We start from the raw sequence: 5,022 nt of genomic DNA, 5'->3' as shown, positions 1-5,022 counted from the left end.
CTCTCTGTCAAATAAATAAACAAAATCTTAAAAAAAAAAAAAAAAAAAGACTCTGGCTGAGATAAAGAAAGTCAATCTGCCCAGTAGGGCTTAACTGCTCTTTGTATTATAGTTGCATTTTATGGGCTATTGTGAATGTTTTCTTTAAGAAAAGAGAAGAGTAGATCCAGCTGCTATAATCCTGGGCACAGGGAAATTGAAACTCAGTAAGAACCAAACCAGTTTAATTGACAATAGTTAATAGATTACCAGGCAGTTCTAATCAGTACCAGACTAATGTGTCAAATTAATCAGGAAAGCTGCTATTTTGGCTTTCCCTGAGGAGTGAATCTATGTGTTGAATGAATTGTCTTAATGTTTTAACTGTGGTGTAAGTCATCTTCCTGTCTTTCTGAATTTGAAACAGGTTCTTAAGCCATCTTATCCTTTTGTTTCCCATCAAAAATGGTATTCAGGTCTGTTACCATAAGTTACCCTGTTTAACAAGTATTAGAGGCTTACAACTTCCATACCCTCTCACTATTGTCTATAACAATATCAAACAATCAACAATATCAACATCAGTGGCATCAACAATCAAGCTCATAATGCAAATTATAAATCTGGATTGACTGATTTCCCATATAACTTAATAGATGAGAATTTAGAAGCTAGGAACTCAGGAAATATTAATGATAGTCTATCCTATTCCTGATATGAATTCAGAGCTTTGAAATACTGTCACTGTTTTGGCCGGGTTGTGCCATTTCATGCTTAGAGATACTATAACTTGTATAGGGCTACTTGGATATTCAGAATCTCCATTTTTTGTTATTGTTGTTGCCAAAAAAACTTAGACTAAACAGTGATTATTTCCTGGTTCCAAATGTGTACAGGAGCATGGATCCTATACATTAGGAACTCCTGAAGGAGGCATTCTGTGTCTTGAGCCTGAGCAACTCAGAACACTATATACCATGGACCCATCTGCCACAAATGAGAATCAGAACTGAAGGGGTCCCAGAACTTAGCTCATTCTCCTCCTACCGTGTGTCTGAAATGGTCAGTGAATGCACAGATAGACTTCCTTAGTTCTAAATCAAAGGCTGGTCCACATGTGCATGTATCATGGACTTCTGCACCTAAGCCTGTGGCTTGATTTCTCTAGGTACCTCTGTTAGCTAAAAGGAATCCCGCCAACTCATGCACTTAGTTTGAGCTTCTTCTTTATTAGGTTCCCTATTCCATTAACTAACTTAAAGGCTTTTTATTTTTTAGCTGTCATTAAGAATAATAATATATAATAATAAAAGTTAAGCCTGTGATGATTTATATTGACATAGTAATATGATAATACAATAAGCTCCACACATGTCTATTTGAAGAAAATGGCATTCTTCTGCAACACTACTTTTTGGCTTCTAGTTTCATTTAACAGATGTTTACTGAATGGCTCATGGGTGCCAAGAGCCAGACAAGCGGGACCTACCCACTGCCTGACGTCAGGGCCTTTTAGGAATGTATTTTTCCAGGTTCTTAAATTACTATTTAAAAAACCCAAATGAACAAAACACAAAAATTCAGTCATAATTTTACATTTTGCTTCTCCCTAATAACAAATTAAATACAAAATTATTTAAATAAAGTCTACAGCTTAAAAAAAAAACCTTAAAATACAAGTGCAGGGAGAAGAGCAAGCCTAGAGAAGAAGGAATATTAGCAAATGGGCTGAGACCAGATCTGAATAGAGGCCAAATCAGAGAGTTTTGCTTGTGATGGGTTACTCTTTCATTCTCAGAATAAGTGTATGACTCCACATTACTTAATGATTAGTATGATTAATCATTCTTACCAATCAACTGTCATCCTTCATCTGCCCTGATTAAAAAAAAAAAACTCTTAGGAAACCTGCAAATAAATCTTCTGATGGATTTGATGCCACGTGTCATCACACCATTATTTATCTCTTAATCATAGACCTCCAATAAAATCTGTTGAATTGAAATAACAGCAGGGAAAAGGGAATGGATCTTACCTTACATGAAGCTTCTTTAATGAGAACCATGAACCCGTGTCAAGCTCTTCAGAGCACTCTGCCTTATGTAAAGGAATCAAAAATAAATACATAAGCCAAATAATAAGCCAAAAAATAAATACATAAGCCAAATAATAAGCCAAATAATAAGCCTCAAAATCAAATCACAAAAATGTAATACCCCACCCATTTTCTGGAACTCCGTATTCTCAGAATACTTCAGAGGTTGGCAGATGGTTCTCCATCCCCACAATGCCCAGCATTTGAAGGACATGTCCTGTGGGAGTGGTGTCAGTGTAACTCAGTTACAAGGCAGACTCACTAATATACACTTCAAAAAGCAATGTGCATTAAGGGATCAACTAGGTGCTGATTATAAAGTGTGTGAGACAGTGGGGGGTAGGGGCAAGATGCCTCTAAGCGAAATGAAACATTTTAGTCACAAAATAGATTTAAGAATCTGTAGGAGATAGATTACAAATAAGCTAAAACACTCAGATTAGTTGCATACCATAAGCTAATTAAATACCTTTTTTTTTTTTTAAAAGGAGGGTGCATTGGGCAGCAAGACTGCATTAAGAGGCAAACCTTTTTAGAAAGGAGTATCACTTATCTTTTTTCCTGTTGATCGGCTGCTGACAATGAATCTAGAAAAATCTAAAGCAAAAACCTCCCTAGGAGAACTATCTTGAGCGGTGGTCCCTCGGGTTGGCCCTGGGACGTAATCACCATCCATTCCGTGCCCTTTGCACTAGTACCGTGGACCCGACCAAATGCGTGACTTTGAGAATGTCCAGAGCCATCGGATCCTACTATCCACCACAAAGAACCACCTAAGTACTTCAACACTCTCGCAAAAAATTTTCCAAAGGAAATTTAACAGGCAGAGGAAATGAAGGTTAAGAAACAGACCCTGCCTCCGGAGTCTGACACCAAACCAGCCTGGGCGGCCCCAGGCATCCAGCGGCAGAAAGGGCGCAGGTACAGCCCGCCAACCTGGTCCTTAACCAGATGTTTCTGTGAGTGAAGGGATCCTTCTGCTACCCAGAGCGGGCCCCATCACACACCTCCCTCCTAAATCAGAACTCAATTTGCCCGTAATCCGCGCACCTCGACAGGGAAACACAGGATTCCAGTAGCTGGTGCGGTTTTCTAGTAGGTTTTTCGGGGACTCGGAAACCACCGCTGGGGAACGCAAGTGTTCAGCGCCAGGTAAAAACTTCCCTGGATTTGAAGCCACTAAGATGGGTGGAAAGACTCCTGCTATCACCATTAAGCTGCAAAGCAGGCAGTGTGCGCGTGGCGAGTGCCCAGATAGGCGCAAAACAGAAATGACCGCACATACCACAAAGGCAAAAGCAAACAGAATGCACCTAGAAACACGTTCTGCAAAGTGTAGAACTGTCTACACTTGCACGGAGAAATCAATCTTTGCAACAGCGGACGCGAGGGCAAATCCTCCCGGCTCTGTGTCCGGGACTGAAGCGGGTCATCCCGGGGCCACGGGCACTGCGTAGCCCAGCGAAGTCATCCCGACCATCTGGAAAGCCGACCTGCGGAGGTTGCTGGGGATCATAAAGGGAGCGGCCAGCCGCAAAGGGGATAGATTCTGGGGAGTCCAGAGAAGGAGCCAAACCTCTGGGAGCCGGGAGAGTCTGGGGCGGGGGGAGTGGAAGCTCTAGAACTCGAGGCCGCCCCAGGAGAGGAGTCTGGGCGCTCCACGCAGAGGACGAGCCCTCCTCCAGAGCTCGGCACCTCGCGCGTCCCCGGCTCCCCACTCCTCTGCCTCCGCTCGAGGGAGGCTTCGGGAGCCTCTCACTGACCTGCGGGTCCGGACGCGCGGACCTCCCCGGCCGCGCTTCGGCACCCCGGGTGGGGTTTGGGCCGCGCTGAGCTCCTCGTAGGCGCCCCTGTCTCGGCGATCCGCGCCCGTGAAGCCGTCCGCGGGAATGTCGGGCTCAGCGTGCGGCGCGGGGTCGGAGCGCACTGGCGGGCAGCGGGCGCAGCTGGGGTGTGAGCCCCGGGCCACGGAATCAGCGGGACCGTGGGTCTTCCCCCGCCCCTCTGGTCAGCACAACCAATGGCGTAGAGCCGGGCCCACTCCCCGCCGCCCCCCAGCCGCTGCTCTGGCTGGTGCTTGGCTCTAGGACAGCAGCCCCTCTCGGGCGAGGGAGGAGCTTGAGCCAGTGTTGGAAAATCTGGAGGACGAAGAGGCGTTCGCACAGAGAGCCCCATCTGGGGAAGGCAGGTGTGGTGCCGTTAACTTTTGTGGGGGAGGGGCATGGGGGTGCAGTTTCTTTGGGGACTCAGACCTCTCAGCAGGCGAAAGCATCTACTTTCTGCCAAGTTTCTTCCCCTCTTAAACATCTATTACGAGTCCCGCTCAGCCCCCACTCCAAACCTGGAGCTCCGGTCCATCACATCAAGTTCGGCTCTCAGCTGCATGAGGGCATCGCCCCATCCTCTGTTGAGCTTGGCCTCACACGTCTTTCCTTACAAGCTTTTCTCTTCTTTCCCCTCTGAATCCTCTGCCAAATCATCAGATGAAATGAATAGGATTGCAGTTCCATCACTGCCAGGGAAACAGGCAACCAAAGAAGTCCTTACTGGGTAACTGGCTTAGAGAGAGTCATAGACCTTAAAAGAACTCTGCGAAGGGAGCCTTTAACTGACAAAACTAACTTCGGTTACCAATCAGACCCGTGATCTTCACTTAAAGACTCTGGATTCCTGTTTCTCAACTGATCATTTGATGTCTTCGGTCTCTTCTACTCTGACATTCAACAATCCAATTGGCTCTCTGGCCTGTTTGCCTGGTGAAGGGCTGAGCCCCTGTGAAGTGTTGGTATGGCTCCTTTTCCTCTACCCCCTGCTCCCTCCTGTCTTGCTGCATTCACTCCGAGCCCGGTCCACCTGTGGCTAGGAAAATTAATCATGCAAATCAATATAGAAGAATGATGCCCAAGTCTTAGTGACCATTTAAACTTGTACAAATACTCCTACTTACC

General features: G+C 45.7%; 1 protein-coding gene across 1 annotated transcript in view; it reads right to left on the bottom strand.

The window, feature by feature from the left end:
* SERTM1 (serine rich and transmembrane domain containing 1) overlaps positions 1-4,386 on the bottom strand; it is a 22,920-nt gene extending 18,534 nt beyond the window's left edge. Inside the window, exons 1-2 of the mRNA XM_006734033.3 lie at positions 3,838-4,386; positions 2,015-2,076 (exon numbers count right to left, since the gene is read on the bottom strand). The gene's annotated coding sequence lies outside the window, so the exon portion shown is untranslated. The remainder of the gene's footprint in view (positions 1-2,014; positions 2,077-3,837) is intronic.
* Between the last annotated feature and the right edge of the window lie 636 nt (positions 4,387-5,022).

This window comes from Leptonychotes weddellii, chromosome 3 (assembly GCF_054177405.1).
Source record: "Leptonychotes weddellii isolate Sample4059 chromosome 3, ASM5417740v2, whole genome shotgun sequence".
NCBI classification, from domain to species: Eukaryota; Metazoa; Chordata; class Mammalia; order Carnivora; family Phocidae; genus Leptonychotes; species Leptonychotes weddellii.
This window is presented reverse-complemented; position numbering and strand designations above follow the sequence as displayed.